Source organism: Natator depressus, chromosome 16, assembly GCF_965152275.1.
Source record: "Natator depressus isolate rNatDep1 chromosome 16, rNatDep2.hap1, whole genome shotgun sequence".
NCBI lineage: Eukaryota > Metazoa > Chordata > Testudines > Cheloniidae > Natator > Natator depressus.
In genome coordinates this window covers 11,550,916-11,570,459 of record NC_134249.1, presented here as the reverse complement: position 1 = coordinate 11,570,459, position 19,544 = coordinate 11,550,916, and positions in this window count along the sequence as shown.

Genomic DNA, 19,544 nt, shown 5'->3' with positions numbered 1-19,544 from the left:
CCCGGCTCCTGCTGCTGCAGCTCTCCTTTAAGTGAGCTTGCTTGGTAAAATCGCATTACTTTGTTTACTTTGCAGGGTGCCGTGGAATTTCAGGTTTTAAGGTGAAAGTTATTAAGCTACTTCTGGCATAATACCCCCTAAATGCCGAGTCCGTGAGAGGGAATTTTAACTTGGTTAATCTGACACAAATGAAAAACTATTCCAGGCTTGACACGACTGCAAAGTTGCAATAGCAGATTCCCCACAAAAAAAAGAAATGTTACCACCAAATTTTCGGTGTTCCGCTTTAATTATTTCTTTGAAAAATATATAGTGTGCTGAACATATTTAAAGGAACAGTACCAACATTTTGACTGTCCCGATTTGACCAGCTACTCCGTAATCTAAGCAGGAATTCTTCAGCGTTCTCGATGCTTGCTCTTGGCTGCTCGATCAAATCAGTTTGGATCTCAAGGGCTGAAATGTCGCTTGGAACGCTCACCTGCCCAGCTGGGTAAGATCGCTACTTGCCGCTTTGCCTGGACTGACTAAGCCTTGGTGCATATAGGAGTAAGTGGGATTCGTTCACCAGTTATGCCCCACTTAAGTGTGTACATGGGGGGATGGGCATTGGCTTGGCTTGACCTCTGCCCCCGGACCCTTAAAAACCAGCCAGCAGAGCTATAATTTCTATAATTAATATAGACCCGAAGCCAATTACAACCCTTCCCCCCACAGCAAGAGGGACACAAGAAGCGAATTGTGTCTCTGTGGCCATGGCTGTCAGGGCTGCTCCTGGGATGCTGTAGTTTATGTACCCTCCTTCGCTCTGACAAAGGCAATGGGTGTCGGTCCCTGCATGGTGGCTCAGGGATGTGCCCAGCTTTGAATGTCTTTGCGTTTGGCCCCATTGTAGATTTAGCCAGGACAAATGACTCTGAAGAGGTCACATGTCAGGCCGGGGAGGCAGCAAGGTCTAATGGGACTGCTAATCAAGAGACCTAGGCTCTGTTTCCAATCCTACCACTAGTTTCTTGGCAAGTTTGTGTGCTTCAATTTCTCCATTTGTAAAATAGGGCAAAGAGGACCTAACTTCTTTTGTGTTGCATCTTAAAAACCTCAGATGAAAGGAGCAAAAGCAGTGTGAAATGCACCTATTTCCCAGCATTAGCTGCCACACACGGGCTGAAGTTGAGCCCCATGTCTTGTGTGCATTGAGTTTTTAACAACTGAACTGAACTGAACTGAAACTCGTGGTTCGGAATCAATTTAATTTGTAAAATGTGCCTTTAATTGGTCAGAGGGAGAGCAATTTCGGTGTGGGAAACTGCGCCGTAAGATAATTAATTCCCTGCTAGGCTCAACCCATTTACTTTGGCCTGAGTACAGCTTAGTGTACGTTGCTGAGAGATGACCTAGCTATCTATGGGACGGTAATGCTACCCTTTTCAGGGGCCACATTTGTAGGAGCGAATGCAATACCGGTTTGCAGCAACTGCTGTGGGGTGGGCAGGGGGAGAGTCTGCAGGGCGAAGGGAGAGTAGAGAATACCGCACTGGCCCTTGGGGACATCGGGGGGCTTTAACATTCATAGTGCATCGTCAGTGCTCATTTTATACCCGGCCTGTGCAGCATAGCCTTAATTCCATTGAATCGTACTGTGTGGAGAACTGCTGGAGCTAAGATTGGCTTCCCTCTCTTCAGTTACATGGGGGCCTATGGCTGTGATATCACACACGGCACCTCCCACTGCATAGCTCAGAGCCATGAAGTGAGATGCCCAAAGTCACACAGAAGTACTGTGGCAGACCTGGGAATAGGGCACAAGAGGGAAAGAAAGTGATTTCGGCTTCTAAGCTAATCATAAGCCCAGGACAGCCTCTGCCTGCTTCTGAGCTAGGTAGATAACTACAAAGGGCAGAAAAGTTCCTACAGAAGGTCCCCTAGTTTCTGATGGAGCCTGTGAAGGTATATGGCAGAGAGGCCCAATGCAACGCAATCACAGATCCCCACATGGTGTTACAACACGGCCAGCCGCGTAGCCATCCCCAAGGAGGACTGACCACTCACTACTGCCCCTTGTTAATGCTAATCAGGCCCTGGTTGCAGCCCAGTACAAAACGAACAACTTCTCAGAGCCAGAGTCAAAGGACTAAGCTTTCCTACAGCCAGAACTTTTCAAAAGCAAAGGAATGTACAATGTCAGCCCCTAACAATGCTCTCTTGTTTCAGGGAGACTTTACTCCCCTTCGGTCTCAAAATGTCAGTCAGCAAAAGCCTGTGGCTTCTCCCTGCTTATATAGTGCCTAATGGGGAAAACGAGCATCAGCTGAGCCCAGGCCTCCTTCCCTCTCTCTCTCTCCCCCCACCAATGTCTGAGCTCCTCTGAGATGCCTACTGCCAGGGCAGACACCTTGCTCTGAGACAGTCTTTTAACCCTTTACCCACCAAACCTGGCAGAGGGTCTGAACTCCCCCTTGCAGGTGGGCTGTGTGAAAGGCTCGCAGTCTAGCTTCTCTTTGCTGCTCCCCTCCCCTATTGAAAAAAAAAAAGCCCTTCTTGGCAATCTCAGAGAAGCACAGGGTTGAATGGGTTTTGGCAAACTCCTCCCCTCACTCCCAGAAGGGGTCACTCTTATCTGGAGTTGAGACATGTTGTGGGGGCACGCAGATGTTTGTACCCCACCCTGCCTGTACACTGCCTGCTCCGTGAATGAACAGAGGCCTCTGGTCTCCAGGGCTCACAACCTCCTTTCACCAATGACTTGTTCATTCAACTGGGGGAATGAAAATAGGCACAATGTTCACCATGCCATGACCTTTGAAAGGGAATGGGCCTGATTCTGCTCTCACCTGGGCATAGCGTCCCCTCAGCTGGTGTCATTGCCCTGATCCCAGCCCCCAGTGTGGGGGGAGATTGAGAGTGTTCATGTGTGGCCAGTGTGGCTGTTCTCTGCTTCCCAGGGCCCTTAGGGGTCCTGAGAAGCAGAATGTCCATGAGAAACAATCTCTTACACTGTGAACCAGGCAGGCTCCTACAAGGCCTCAGAATAGAGGGATCACAAAGGTAGGTTAAACCCATCTTCTTCCCCACCCACCTGGTCCCTGCCCCTGCACCAAGCACAGGGACAGAATAACCAAGCATCAGCCCCAATGTATTTTTCAAACAGTCTCTCATTATGGACTTTCCCCCTCAGCACAGAATTCTCCTCTCCTTTCTCAGAGGATCCACTTGAAGCAAGAGAGGAGCTGTGATGGGGGATGAAGTTTTGTGTCAATACACAGTGAAGAGCCCTGGAAACTAGCAAACCCACTAAAGCAAATTCTGATGTAAAGGCTGGGACTAAAATCACCATGTCTCTGGGATAGCTGCTCTCCTCCAGGACAGAACCTCTACCCTCACACGGATTCCCCACTCCCTCTGCTCTGAGTTCAAATCTTGATCCTGTGTAGCAGCATGCTTCGGAGAGCCTCTCCAAGCCCCAGCCCCTTCCTCATCTCACTGGGCAGTGCAGGGTTGGGGTGGTGCAATGCTATATTAGCGAGGCACTAGAAGTCTGTGTCAAGTTCCACACAGGGTGTGGTCATGGGCAGATAAAGCAGACAAAGCTGGAACTCAAGGTGGGTGGAAGCTTGTTTTTTGGTGTTTAGAGTTGTCGCTATTTTCTGATGGACTGTGATTCCGTATATCATGCCGATTAAAAGACATCCCCACCACCGCCTATGAATAACAAAATAAAGGCAATTCATTTCAAAATGCTGCTTTAAATGAAAATTGAGCCCACACTACAGCTCCCGGCATATTCCATTTTGCTGCCATGCAAGAGACAGACCTCTCTGCACAAGGGAGATTATGTACAAAAGCCCTGAACCTGCCTCAGGAACAGGTGGTGCCGACCTCTGTGTACAAATGGAGTTCCCCTGAAGTCAGCAAGGGCAGGGCTACAGCAGAAAAGCAAAATGACTGAGCAGTTTGATTTTCACGTGTCAAGGCATTTTTGTTTATTTATTAACGCCTGTGTCCTAAAGTGAACTAAATAGAAGGGAGGTGAGAAATCAGGGTGCAGAGGAGGTTACTGGGGGATGGCTCAAAAGTAATGTATCCTTAGCAAGGATTTGAAGGAGGAGCGCCATCCTGATGGGGAAAAGGGTCTAACTACACAGCTTCCCTTTGATCCAAAGCTTGGGAGAGCTTCTCCAGTGAGTGTCTCATTTTCCCCGGAGATGGCTCTTTTCTAAGGTCTGAAAAACCGCTGCAAGGGTTGTTTGAAAATAAAATAAAATTGATTTCACAGCTCCTTGAACCTCTTGCATCAGGAATTGATTCTGCCCCCCCCCCCTTTTTTTTTTAAACAAACTCGAAAGTGGTTTGAGTGATGACAGGTGGAAAAGCTGATGCTGTGATGCCTCCCAGTGCCAAGAGAGAATCTGCACTCCAAGCCGTGTCTCATGGTTCTATCCTAAGCCCACCCTAGTCTGTGCCTTCGGTGGGCATGGCAAGCAAGCTTGTACAGATTCCAGGGCTGCAAGAGGGTGGGCGCAGACTCTTCCACTGAGACAATATTTGCCAATTTTTTTCAGAGGCAGCACAGTCTAGGGCAGTGGGTTCAGGTACAGGTGTCAGGTGCCCCAGAGATCAAATTCCAGCTCTGACACTGGACAATCTTCCTGGACCAGAGTCCTTCCCTCTTATTTTGATGGATACCTTTGTAACTCCATTTAGACAGAGGAAGCTTTTCTTTATAGAACCCAAACTATAGCCAGTGCTTGATCAGGAACGTATCTTGTCTCTGTGTGTTTGTCAGTCTGTCTACCTCGGGCATAGGGCCTGACCCAAAGCCCTTTGAAGTCAATGGAAAGACGCCCAGTGACTTTAATGAGCTTTAGATCAGGTCCCTAGAGTGCTAATCGCTACAGTATCTCAGCAATGACATACTCCAAACTCTTGGAATGGCAACAGCAAAACTCAGACAGTAAAGCAGGCCAAAAACCTCTGTAGATTGTCCACGAACAATTTCAACTGGATGAAAAGTGTTGTTTGTTTCATTTTAAATTTCCGTTTCTGGAATGTTTCTGGTGTTTTTGACCAAAAAAAAAAAATTAATTATTTTTCAGTTTTCATTCCCCAAACCTTCTCTTCCTTTCCTCCCCTTTCTTGCCTTGTTTTCTGGCAGGAAAAAAGGGAAAGGACAAATGGACAGAAAAGAAAAGATCCCCACAAAGCCCAAACCAACACTTTTTATTTTATGTTCATTTAGTCAAAAAAAGGGAAAATTTCAACCAAAACCAAAAAACGTCCCCAGAAAACGGCTCCCAAAGCTGTGTGCCATCAGAAAAGTATTTTGACCCACTCGACTGTCTCGCCGATGAAGAGTTGGCAAAGCAATTCCCAGCAAAATCATCAGCAATCTCTCAACTACCACAGTTGGCCCAAACTGCAGCCCCGCTGACCCGCCATCGGGGAGGGAGATGAGTTATTACTCCATTCTAATGTGGCATTTATCATTCATACTCTATGTCAATGAAATGGTGATAAATGGCTGAATTGTTCACAGGGGCCATTCTTCATATTTCATCTCCAGCTTGGGTTTGTTTGGTTGTACATCCCTTCTTTTTCTTTCCCTTCTCCCTGAATGGGCTTCCCTTACAGCAGGTTGACCGCAGAGGAGAGAGCCTTCACTGCCCTAAAAGGACAGTCAACAGGGCAAGCTATCTCTGTATGAAGGGCTTAGACTCTCGGACCTAGATCCTCAAAGGTATTTAGGCTCCTAACTTCCACTGATTTCCATGGAAATTAGGTGCCTAAATATTTTTGAGGATCCAGGCCTCTCTCTGCTTCCTTCTTTTCATCTCCTGCCCATCACCTCATAACAAGCAACTGGAGCTTGACGAGAGAGCCCAGACTGGTGGATAGAGTCATGGACTGTGGAGTCAGGACTTCTGAGTCCCACTCTTGGCCCGTGTGATTTGGGCAAGTCCTGTCACCTCTCTGTGACTCAGTTTCCCCATTTGTTAAACGGCGATAATAAAACACGCTTGTCTTAAAGGGCTATTGTGATGCCTACTATATTCACTTCAGAAGGCCAGATAATGGACTGGTTTATGTACGGTCATGAGGGAGAGTAAGACATGTGGCATCCCTGCATCTTTGCTGAAGGCAGGGCAGGGACAAGCAGGGGCTCCGTGTTCAATACTTTGCATGGGCTGGGAGACCCTTTATTTCACCCCGTTAATGCACGGGCCAGCACAGCTGAGCCTACTGTGGCAGGGCTAGCAATCTCCTACTTGAAAGGTTACCATCTCCTGGGAGCCAGGAGGAAGTGGGAAAGAAATCCCATCTCCAAGAGGCAAAGACTGCTCTGGAGGTACCACAGCTGTGGGTCACCCTTACTCTGGTCTAGAGGTAAAAAGATAATCTACCCCTGAGCTAAGATTTATAAAGCACTTTGAGATCATCAGCTGACAGACAAGAAGGAAGGAAGGAAGAAAGAAACCGTCAAAATGTTTTCAATGCATTTTTTAAACAATAAATTGCTTTTTGACAAAATGGAAATTTTTGCAAAACGACTTCAGTTTTTATAGAAAATTTTCATTAAAAAAATAACTTTTTGGGTAGTGTTCATCAAAAAATTTCACAGAAGAAAAGTACGATTTCCCAAACACCTTAGATAGATAGATAGATGGATCGATAGAGGGGGTATCTGGGGATAGATAGATAGATAGATAGATAGATAGATAGATAGATAGATAGATAGATAGATAGATAGATGACGATTTTACAAAAAATAGATTTAAAGTTAGGCTTCTCTATGTGACCTAATATTCAAAGATGCTGATCTTGAGCTTCAGTGGGAACTGCTGGGTTCTCAGCCCTTTTGAAAATCAACCCACTTAGTTAGATACATAAATATGGACTTAGGAGCCTATTTTTGAAGATCTTGGCCATATATATTTGGAAAGATGACAAAGCACCAGGCAGAAACGGGTATTTCTAAGAGTTGATTCTTTCTTCTTTGCTGAAGCTTCCCCCTCTGACTGGTTTTGTTCTCCCTTGTTCCACGAGGATAACCTGGCCCTCAGAGGCTTTGAGTACATTCTTTGTCCTCACTAATCATTTTCAGCAAGCCAGAAGACAAGATATGGGGACCTTCTCGGGAACTCTGAGATCTTGATTGTTCAGAAAGGTCAGAGGAAACTGGGTTTCTAATCTTTGCAAAAGAAGAGATTAACAGGCTGCCTTGCTAAGATATATAAAAATTCTGAAGGGAAAAGAGAAGAAAGGTGATATACAAGGCCATTTGGGTTTGCCTCAAACACAAGAACCCAGGTGCCATGAATTAAATAAAGGCACTGAAAGAATGCAGACAAAATGTCTCTGTATAGATGTGGTTCATATACAGAACTGAATGCAACAGCAACGGGAGCTACTGCTGTGCAGAACTGTGAAAAGGTGCTTGACAAGTGGAAGGATACTCTGAGATAAAACAGCGAGGGGGGCTCTTTTATTCCTCAGATTTCCAGGGTTTCTAACCCTGATGCCCACAAGAGATTGATGCCGCACCTGAAATAGGTGAAAAGTGGGGGAATGCTTCCTCCTAACACTGCTCTGCGTTTTCTGGCTCCATTCAGAAAGGACAAACAGGGATAGCAGGAGGAAGTGTTTATACAGAGACCTTCTGGCTTAGTGGAAGCAGGAAGTGCTGGCAATCTTATAGAGGGCTCCATTCTCCATTGCCTTGCACCTGGTGCTACCACTTACACCAAGAAAATGTGCATGCAATGTGATTATCAAATCAGTATAGTAATATTTCACAGGCATTTTGCACTGGTGCAAAATGACTCCACAAGCTGAAGGACAAAAGAAGAATCCCGCCCAGAGACTGTTACTTTGTATTCTCTGGGTCAATTTTGCAGATGATCAGCAAATGAGTTATAAATCAACTGTCACTCCACTGAGTTCAATAAACTGTAAAATTCAGATCTGAATGTAAATCTCTCCGGTCTTTGAGATTAGAACTGAGCAAAATCTTTCAAGTAAAACTTTTTGGGGGGGGGGGGGGAGGTGAAAAATGCAGATTTGGTGACACCAAAATATTTTGAGAATTTCTGATGATTTCACCAAATTGTTCTGATAAAAATAAAATAAAAAATTTGCTAAATCTAACTGAAATGCTTTGTTTCAGGTCAAACAAAAATGTTTCGTTTGTCCCCGAATTAAATTGTTTTCAACTTTTCAATTTGCCAAAAAAATTATTTTGGTTTGATCCCAAACTAAATTCCTTCCACCCCAGAGTTGCCAGTGAACAAAAAATCAAACAAATCTATTCTTCACAAAGCTCTATTTGAAAGTGTTTGGAGATCAGGTTTGGTTTGAACCTATCTTTAGTGGCTATCAGAACCAAACCGAATCCCCAAAAATTTTGAGGCTTCCCTAGTGTGGGAAGTTGCCAGTTTCCACATTGCTTTTCCTCTTGACATGTTTGAATCTCAGGGACAAACTGTCTTCATTTAACTGAGATGAGAAAAGCATCTCCTGCAAATTATGTCATTTCTTTTCCCCATTATGTCTTTTCTACATCTTCTAGCAGCGCTGTTACAAACCAGCAGAGAACGGTCAAGTGGAACAGCAAAGACAATAATTTTAATGGAAAGAAATTGGGGACTGGGAGAAGACACAGATTGCATTAGAAAAAGGGAAATAATATTTAATTTCCCTGGCCATAAATAATCTGTCCGCCTACATTACAAGCACATCAAAGATGACAGGCAAAATAGTCAGTGACATGAAAAAAAATCATTATTTCTTCATTAAATGTTTTTATATTTATTATAAGAAAAAAATTTTAAAAGGATCCTGACAGGCAGGAATACAATGGGCTGACAGGCCATTGAAGAAATGGGACTGTGTATGTGGTAAAGAGGATTAAACCAAATGAAAGAAGAACCTGCCCCAGTCCAAACTTTGACCATTGTTAAACCCAGGTTCCCTTTGGGACAGAAAGCAAAACTGCCGATGTATGTTAGAGGCCGTTCAAAAGTCAACATGTACCAAACATGCCCATCAGTCCCTCTCATTCTAAACAGAATGTGGAACATGGTGGTGCCTTTGATACTGCGGTGACTATGGCCAAACATGACCTCTTCATGGTGACTGCTGTACCATGACACAGGTTATTTTGGGGGCATTTCAGGTCAGAGTAGAATCAAGAAAGGTCCGCGTTCTCACCAGCACAGACTTTGTTATGAGATTTCTCTCCCACTGTTGAACTTTTATGGCCCAGACCCCAAGTTGTGCATAACACAGCTCAGGAGGGGCAGAACAAAGGTGGCTTTAAGCCACCTTCTCTCTTATCTGATGCTGGAGCTGGCCAGCTACCAGATCAGCCTTTGGCATAAATTAGAGCAGCCTCTGGGCTGTTCTATTTTTCACCAGCGGCCCTCAGCCCACAGAGGGCCATTCTGGAGGCATGGGATAATCAAGACATATGGATGTATACATCACACACCTTGTTCCTGGCAACACCCTCTGCATCACTGTCTGCAAACAGGGAGGTTACTGTAAGAGATGCTTTGGCAGCTGTCCACCATCTTAGAATCCCCCTGCCCAGGGTGAATCCTCAAGTGTCTGGTTAAGGTGAATTAAGGGTGGCTTTATGTTACTGGAGCCCAATCTCACTGCAGCCTCTGACTCAAGAGGGTTGGCTGTCTCTGAGAAATTTCCAGATTTAAAGTGCTTACACCAAAAGCTTCTAAACTTTTGAGCAGACGTGCCTGGGGGAAAACAGGAAGCAGAGAGGGGAACGATTGTGAACATTTTTTTGCAAAATTCCCTCCTTCCCTGTTTCTTTCAGATTTTAAAATGTTGTACATATTTCAAGGTTCAATAAACACCAGCCAACTCTGATTTTGAGGTTCTCCCCTCCCCTCCTTGGGTAGCGAGACAGAGACAGTGAGACTGCAAGTACTGTTTGTCAGGGAACTCATGTGTCTGTATGTGTGAGAGACAGAGAGAGTGTGACGTTTGAATGTGTGTGAGAGTCTGTGTGTGTGATGCAAATGTTAAGAGAGGATAACACAACAGAGAAACACCAACCCCAGTCGACTTTCTCTTTCCTCCCAGCTTGGCTGCCAGGTTTGTGCATAAGAGACAGAGATTGTTAAGCTCTTTGGGGCCTCGACCATCTTTTTGTTCTATGTTTGTACAGTGCCTAGCGCAATGGAGTCCCACTAGGTGCCTGTGGTTCAAAGGGGAAAAGATCCACCACACGCAGTGTCTCCTTGAGTTGTGTCAGAAGCCAGCCTACCCTTGGCAACTCCAACCTGAACCAAAGCCTTGGCATTCAAGCACATTCCACTTCCTGGTTCCAGATGGGGTTGGGGAAAGGGTTGCTGACATACTGGGAAGTGCTGGAAATCTCCCATGAAATCAGGGAAAAGCATCGCTGTATTGCAGTGCACTCGGAACTGTGTAGGGGCCCGGGAGTGGAATGGCAAGGGGGCAGCTGAGGTCTCCTATTTATTTGGGGCCACTTGCACCAAGCTTGCACACGCTGTGCCTGGCTGTAGCTAATTCTATTGGTCTTTCAAATGCATGAGCACCCTGTGCCATGTCATATGTGGAGCTTTGGGGAGCCAACTTGAGGTACAAGCTGGAGGGGAGGGAGAGGGTCTCACTGTGAGGGAAGATCCCTGTCTGATCTTTGGGATTGGGGGAATGTTTGCTCTTGCATTGTTTTGCTTGCATTTCCTTCCCACACTCAGCTCTCAGGTAGGCGTCTAGCTCTAGGGCTGTGGTTCTGAAGCTGATTCTCTCTCTCTTTGGTGCTCCGTGCCCCACATCCATCTCCAACCCCGGTGACCGTCTGACGTTCAGACAAACATGTCATTATCCCGGACATTATCCCAGTCATTTCTGCTCCAAGACACGTGGCATCGCTCATCCCAGAGGCTTCAAGGTCACGCCCCCTCCCCGGCAAAATGCACCATGCACAGGCTCATCGCCTCTTGTCCCGGCACCACGGTGAACCTCCCTCCCCACGTACATGCTAATGGCCCCATTACCGCTTCCCCTCCAGATTGTTTAACAGATGCTCTTGATAAGTACCGAAGCAGCTGAAATTCTGCGGGAAATGAAGCATAGCCGCCCAGCCGCAGTCATTGCTGCTGAAGGATAGGAGACACTTGCAAGGTCTTTGGGATGGGTAACACTCAGGCAAAAGCTATTTGGCCCCATAACCAAACCTGAAGGGCCTGGATTAAAGTGGGGAATAGGCCTAAGAATAGTCAGTGACGGAAAACAGCGTCACATGCCACCGACTCACAGGCTGATGGGAAACGACAGGATACTCCTCCCTGGTCATAGGACTCCCAGCCATCAGCCTCCACATCCAGGGACCAGTTGTCACTCCCCACTCCACATGCACATGCAATATGCTGAGCTCCTTTGAAAATCTGGCTGTTATTTAGATTCCTAAATGAGAATTACACTCTCGAAAACCTGGCCCTGATTGCAAGTGCTGCTGTCTCCTGAAAATCCTGGCTCTGTAGATTGCTCCACCCAGGACTGTAAGTTCCCTGGGGTCTCCTCTCGCTCACTCCAGTTTTATATAAGCCCATTTTGTGGGCTTCAGTGGAGTCACTCCTGATTTAGAATAAGACAGAACAGATTGTGGCCAAATAAGTGCAATGTGTTCTGAGGTGACCTCTCATTTCAGATGCCTTCCAAGTTTGGAGGGATCCCAACATGAGACACCGTAAGGTCCTGATGGTAAGAGATGCCATGCACTAACTGACCTCGGATGGAGCTGAGTGCAGTTGGCACCCCTGAAAATTGGGCCCAAGATGTTGAAAATTGGGCATCTGCTCACTAGAGCTGGTTGCAAAATACCAAGTCCTTCCCCAGACATACAAGGCCTGTGGACTCTTGAGAACATGCACTGCTTGGTTTCCTGCCGGCTTGCTCAACTGGCTCTTTGGTAGCGTGCCTGGTAAGTTTACAGGGAGCCTGGAAGCACCCTGGCTGCTAGCTCCTTAAGAATCTGGGCTCCCACGGTTCCCAGGTCCTTGGCAGCCCCCCTGCCAGGCTGATGAGCAGCAGGAGGCTGGATATATTAGGCGTCCCAGCTCCCAGGCTTCTGTAACTCGGGCTTGCAAGGCTCCCCAGCTCTGGGGCAGCCCGTCAGATGGGCTGCACATAGCCAGGGCTCCTAGCAGAGCTGGGCTGAGAAGGGTAATTCCATTCCATGGAGCATTTCAAAATTGGGGGCGGGGGGGGGGCCCTGAATTGTAATGAAATGAAATTGTGAAATCCTCCACCAAACAGAATGACCGGTTTCCACGCAGCACTCTTCAGGACTCATTTTGTTAGCATTTGCAATGTGTCTGTTGGTTCCAGATTCAGCATTTCAGAATGCCCAAAGGTATCAGAACAGTTCTGAGCAGGTCCTAGGTAAATCAGCATCTCAGGCCACAGATAATCATTGTAATGGAATGAAGCATGGGTGAAATGCACCCCACCCCCCCTTATTGTTCTCTCTCAACCCTTCTCATTATATCTCCAGACATTTCTTTGCTCTGTCTCTCTTTCCCACATTGTCCTATTTTGTTCTATTTTGTACTACCCTCCTCACCTGAGTGTCTGACAGCTTCCAAAAGTGCATTGAAGTGATGTGAATAGCATCTGTTGCAAGTGATTCATTCTTCGCCTCATCCTCTCTCCAGGGCAGAGGTTCCCTGTCTTTTCCTTTGCACGCTCTCCCTTTTTCTCCTTCTCCCTCTCTATCTTTCCTTGAACCCTCTGCTTCCTCTCCCCGGCCCAGAGAAGCAGCAGATCTTGCTAACCCATGGCAAACGTGAGTCAGGAAGCGACGTCACGTCATCAGGGCAGCTGGGGAGCGAGTGCCAAAGCTATTAGCTCCCTGGCGAAGAGAGGAGATGAGGTGTGCAGGAGTGTCTGTGGGGATGGTTTGGAGCCCAGAGAGAAAACAGAGCAGTCAAGGGGGTGGGGAGGGAATTGGCGAGATAGAGGCAGTGTGTGTAATGGAATGGAAATAAACGAAGTAAGAGAAAATGAGATGGAAATATATAGATGTGCGACACAGGAGAATTTAGCCGAAACGAGATTGTCATCCAATCTGCTGGGGGAATAGAAAGGGGAAAACAAACCTGCTAAAGTGAGTCTTTTGTCATCCTAGCAGCTTCTTATTCAGTGTCTGTCCCTCACCCGTTCCAATCCCTTCATGCTCTCTGGACTCTTTTGGTACCAGAGTCCTTCTTTGTCTTCTCAAGACCCCTTCCTCTCATCTCCCCTCTCTCCTTGCTGCTTGTGTTTCCTGCTTTAACCCTTTGCAGTCACTGTTTCTACTGAAGGGATATTTATCAAGTGTAAGTGATGCGTAGATCCGATGAGCATGTCACAGACATGAGTGGTAGGTGTCCCAGATGGTTATATGCATAGCACTGAAAGGGGTTATAGATCGGTATTATAAACCATGATTGTTACAGAGTCCAAAGGGTCAAGAGGCTGCTTGCAACCAATCTATTACAATCAATTAACCATTTATCAAAACATCTATTAATCCTTTACAAACTATTGATACATGTAACCTTAATAGAATGGTATAGTAGGTCAGTGCTGTCATTTGAGTGCCAGCAGGGGTGGCGGATGGAGGGATGGGTGGTCTCTGGGAACAAGTCCATGCTGTGGCATAACTGGATGCAACTCCCATCCATGGGAATTACACCATCCATTTTCCCCCTTGTGTCCTAAAATTCCTCTGTTGCTGCAGGGTGTTTTCTGCCTGCAGGGGATTTCCATTGAATAACACTGAATTACTATACAAACAGACACTTCCTGCACGACAGGAAGGGGATTTTAAGTCTCCAGCCCCATTATCTGGTAGTAAAAGGACGGAGGGCTCCAACACATCATTTCATTTCAGAGGCCACCAAAGAGTCTACAGCTGGTTATGGCTTTGGCTGCTACCAAGCTGAGCTGGATACAAACGGGTGATGATATGTTGTGATGTTTGGGCCAACACATTTACCTGAATTGTGAGTTCAACTGGGAAGAGTGAGTGAAAAGTCATAAGATGTCACAATAATCTGTAACAACAAAAGTCGATTGGAAAAGGTGCTGAAAAGAGACAGAAAGACTGAATTAGTCCAAACAAAAAGGCTTCTTGATATAACTCAAGGACTGAGTTAAGACCATGCTTTGTAAACAAGAACAGTGTGGGACCAGAAATCAGTGAACCAAAATTGGTGTGTCGGAAATTAGGCCTAATTGGTGGACAAAATAATGTGGGGATGGGCTATTCCACCCATCAGTCTCTTTTGGGGTCCTCAACAAGCCCTTGGGCGGGTGGTGGTGGGGGGAAGCTGGCTACTTTGATGCTGGTCGAGTGAAAGAGAAGAGAAGAGGAAGGATTGAGCTTCGCCATCATGTCTGCCACCCCCACCAGTTCCTGGGACCCCAGGTCTTCTTTATCCTAATCCTGAAAGATGTCCTGACCAGAGACACCAGGCTGGACGAGAGAGAGAGGGAGCCAGATGACACGGCCACCTCCTCCAGCTCTGGCTAAGTCCCAACCACCACCTGGGATAGGAGACTTCGTCACAGCCCCTTTCTCTCGCCCCTCCCCCGTGTGTTCTTTTCCTTCCCCACCTTATTTCTTCTCTTACCCACGCTCTCCTCTTCCCTTCTGTCTGATAAGAGTCTGGGGTAGCCAACCAAGACTGTATACTTTGCACCACTGCTGTAGGCTTGTGACCAGAAAGAGGCATCTGAAAGCAATGCTCTAAACATCCCAATGCTGGTACACGTTTGCCAGGTCTCAGAGTGGCTGATAAGACCATGTGCAGGCCTCTATTTTTCCAGCAGAGAAGTTGCAAGAGAGAGTCAACACCAGAAACAGAAGCTGCATTTTCTACCTTTGCTGCTCTTTTCATTCCCCTTTTGTGTGTGTCTAGCTAGTTTTGGCTTTTAGGAAATGGGATCAGACTTTAACACCAACAGCAACAACAGCTGCACCCCATTTCAACTAAGTCCTTCTCTTTTCCCCATAAGGACAGCTATTATCATCTTTGATACCATCTAAGAGGCTGTCAAACAAAGGGTTTTATTTTCCTTTAAAGATTCTCTCCAGCTAACGGGAGAGGGAATAAGGGATAGTGTTAAAAAGAAAGACTTACTTAATACTTTATATTTCAAAAGCTTTAACTGGTTTTCCTTCTTTTTCTGTATCTTTAATAAAAGGTTAAAAGGATTTTTTAATGGTATTTTTGCCACAGTTCTAAGCAGGCTGAGGCCTCTGTACACCAAACCCTGAAACTTTTTACAAACTGTTTGATGTGGGACAGTTTCAGAGTTATGTTAACACCTTTGACTTTTTGAGCCCATATATTCCATCAGTCAATATGACGACATGGCAGTGCAATATGACATGGCAGTGCAATGCTCTATGGCCCATCACCAATCCCAAGGAATCCAACCCCCATAGAGGTTGTTTTCTTTATTCCAGCTCTCTGCCCATTAGTGCTCTGCTAGAAGGTATAATCCTCCTCCCATTGAAGCCGATGGCCACTCTCTCATTGACTTTAATGCAGCAGGGTCATGTTCCTGGTGAAAACGGATGTTGGAGGAGGGGGAAACACCTTACAGATCCTCTCCCCACTCTTTGTATTTCATCCAAATGCTCTCAGGAAGAGAAGGAGTTGGTGGGGGGCACTTTTGATGTTATTAAGGTTCTTTCTACCCTCTGCATCAAAGTTCGGGAGTTCTTGCTGGGCACTGAATGCAAGGGGAGGCTTTCAAAAGTGCCTGAGTGATTTAGGAGCACAAATCTGATTGACTTGAAAATGAGAAAGAGAGGGAAGAGGAGAGACTGAGGGTTTGCCTGCACTGCAATCAGAGGCATGATTGCAGCGCGTGTTTTAAATATCTAACTTGGGCATTAATAATAGTGAGGCTAAAACAGCATGAGCTAGCCCAAATATAATCTCACCAGGGAGTCTGGATATGTACTTGGATGGATAGCCCATGCGGACACTAGTTCATGTCTATTGGTACCTGAGCTAGCTACATCAAAGCTGACTGCAGTGTAGACATATCAGGAGAACGGGAGAAAGGATAATCTGCATCTAGAGCTGGATGGAAAATGGAATTTCCATTCCATGAGAAGGTCCAACATTTAGAAACTTTGTTTCATTCCAAATTAGGATGACAAGTCAAAATTTCTTGTGAAACAGACATTCAGACAAATTTCTATTTGTAAATATCTCACAGTTTCATTTCGATAATGTCAAACCATTATGTTATACAATAACCTAACATAAAATATAGTATAAAATAATATTTTAATATAAAAGACAAAACAAAATGAATTGAAACAAGAACGTTGAAATGAAATATTTTTACCTCATCAAAACATTTTTTTTACCTTATTAAAAGAAAACCAGAGAGTCAAAATAATGAATCAGAACTGATGCATTCCCACAAAGTGTTTTGATTCAACAAAACAGCAGTTTTCCCAACAAAAACACAAACAAACAGTTCAGTCAATTTTTTTTTGGCTAGCTCTGTAGGATAGAGTGATACCATGAAAGAGTCTATGGACTACATCCCCCCTGGTATTGACTGGTTCCTTGGTAATTGTATTTGTGCTAGAGACTCTTTGAAACCCAAAGATCAATGTGGCCCAGGCTGTGTTAGGAATATCTTTGAATAAAATCCTAGCCTGTATATTACTCCTGCTAATCCTCTTCAGCTCAGCCCCGTTCCTCCTGCTTGTGTGAAATCCTCTAGAAGGATTACTGCATGCCAACAAAGTGCAGTCCTCAGATGGCATCAGATACCTGCCAGTGCTGCTAAGCACAATACAAGGAGAGGTGGGAAATTTAAGCTGAAACTCATGGGATCCTAGAGAGAGTCCCACTCCCTACCCCTGCCCTCACACACACACACTGAAGGCCACATGCTAAGGGGATGCATATTCTGCACTAACAGGTCTAGTTGGGTACAACAGAGCCTAAGGGAGTTTATGTTGGTCCAACTGTACCTCCTTACACATCATTTCTGCATTTGGCCAACTGGGTTGGAAGTGTCTGGTGCTTATTGCACTGAGGTGGGCCTCAGAACTAACGGGTTCAATCCTCAACTCTGCACCTGACTGGCTGTGTGATCTTGAGCGAAGATCATTGCATGGCTTCGTGCCTCAGTTTCCTCAGCTGTAAAATGGGAAGGATAATAGTTAGTTACTTCATTTCAGAGGTTTGCAAGACTTAACACAACACTGTGTATCAAGCTATTTCGGGAACCCAGTGGGAAGAAAGGTTACAATAGTAGTGCTCTTATTTGATTAATGCCAAGAACTTAGGATGGAGGGCCTCATATGGTACGGGCAGTTCCTTTGGATTGCTGACTGCTCCCAGGTATGATCCCAAGGGACCTCAATGGCCCAGGACTGCAGAGAGGTGACTCAGCATTGTGTCGGAAGCGCAGCCAGTGTTGCTGCTGGCAGGGGAGGGGCAGGTACCCTGAGGAGACTTTGGAAAGGCCATTACTTCCGAGACAGAATAAAGATTTTACGCATTGAATTTAGCCTCATTTCACTTCATTTGCTGCATTGAACAGCTCACATTTTAATTCATTCCAGCCAGGAACAGAGGAAACTTGTAGCTTTCCGGAAAGCTCTTTCAACTCACAGAGGCGATGGGGACATCTTTTAAAGATGCAATGCACATCTCATGTCAGAACCCTGCTGAGAGATAACTGTAGGGATGCAGCTGCCTTGTGGATTTCACTGACCACTGGAATCTCTCCACTACAATCTCTATCTTTCTTTTTCTTTCCATTCCTCTTTCCTTCCCCTGCCCTGAATTTCTGGGAGAAGCAGTGGGGCAAGGGGCTAGAAGCTGGGGCTTGGTGTTAACTGAGGAAGATTTGATTCTTCTAGACCTGAGCAACATTCTTTCCTACCCAGGCAGCTGCTGTTGTTTCTCTATTGTCGCTGCTGCATTCACTGACTCTGCTCCCCATAGTCATATTGTGGGTCTGCTCCCCACTCTAAACACAACACCCACATATTGCTTTAATGACAGGTTTCAGAGTAGCAGCCACGTTAGTCTGCATTTGCAAAAAGAAAAGGAGGACTTGTGGCACCTTAGAGACTGACAAATTTATTTGAGCATAAGCTTTCATGAGCTACAGCTCACTTCATCGGATGCATTCAGTGGAAAATACAGTGGGGAGATTTATATACATAGAGAACATGAAACAATGGGTGTTACCATACACACTGTAAGGAGAGTGATCACTTAAGGTGAGCTATTACCAGCAGGAGAGCGGGGGGTGGGGGGCGGGAAACCTTTTGTAGTGATAATCAATGTGGGCCATTTCCAGCAGTTGACAAGAACGTGTGAGGAACGGGGGTGGGGTGGGGTGAATAAACATGGGGAAATAGTTTTACTTTGTGTAATGATCTGCACAGACACACCCCTGGAACCCCAACCTGGGATATTCTATCTGCTACCCAAGATCCATAAACCTGGAAATCCTGGACACCCCATCATCTCAGGCATTGGCACCCTGACAGGAGGATTGTCTGGCTATGTAGATTCCCTCCTCAGGCCCTACGCTACCAGCACTCCCAGCTGTCTTCGAGACACCACTGACTTCCTGAGGAAACTACAATCCAATGGTGATCTTCCTGAAAACACCATCCTGGCCACTATGGATGTAGAAGCCCTCTACACCAACATTCCTCACAAAGATGGACTACAAGCCGTCAGGAACAGTATCCCCGATAATGTCACGGCAAACCTGGTGGCTGAACTTTGTGACTTTATCCTCACCCATAATTATTTCACATTTGGGGACAATGTATACCTTCAAATCAGCAGCACTGCTATGGGTACCCACATGGCCCCACAGTATGCCAAGCAATTTTTATGGCTGACTTAGAACAACGCTTCCTCAGCTCTCGTCCCCTAATGCCCCTACTCTACTTGCGCTACATTGATGACATCTTCATCATCTGGACCCATGGAAAAGAAGCCCTTGAGGAATTCCACCATGATTTCAACAATTTCCATCCCACCATCAACCTCAGCCTGGACTAGTCCACATAAGAGATCCACTTCCTGGACACTATGGTGCTAATAAGCGATGGTCACATAAACACCACCCTATACCGGAAACCTACTGACCGCTATTCCTACCTACATGCCTCCAGCTTTCATCCAGGCCACATGATCCATTGTCTACAGCCAAGCTCTAAGATACAACTGCATTTGCTCCAATCCCTCAGACAGAGACAAACACCTACAAGATCTCTATCAAGCATTCTTACAACTACAATACCCACCTGCTGAAGTGAAGAAACAGATTGACAGAGCCAGAAGAGTACCCAGAAGTCACCTACTCCAGGACAGGCCCAAGAAAGAAAATAACAGAGCGCCACTAGCCGTCACCTTCAGCCCCCAACTAAAACCTCTCCAATGCATCGTCAAGAATCTACAGCCTATCCTGAAGGACGACCCATCACTCTCACAGATCTTGGGAGACAG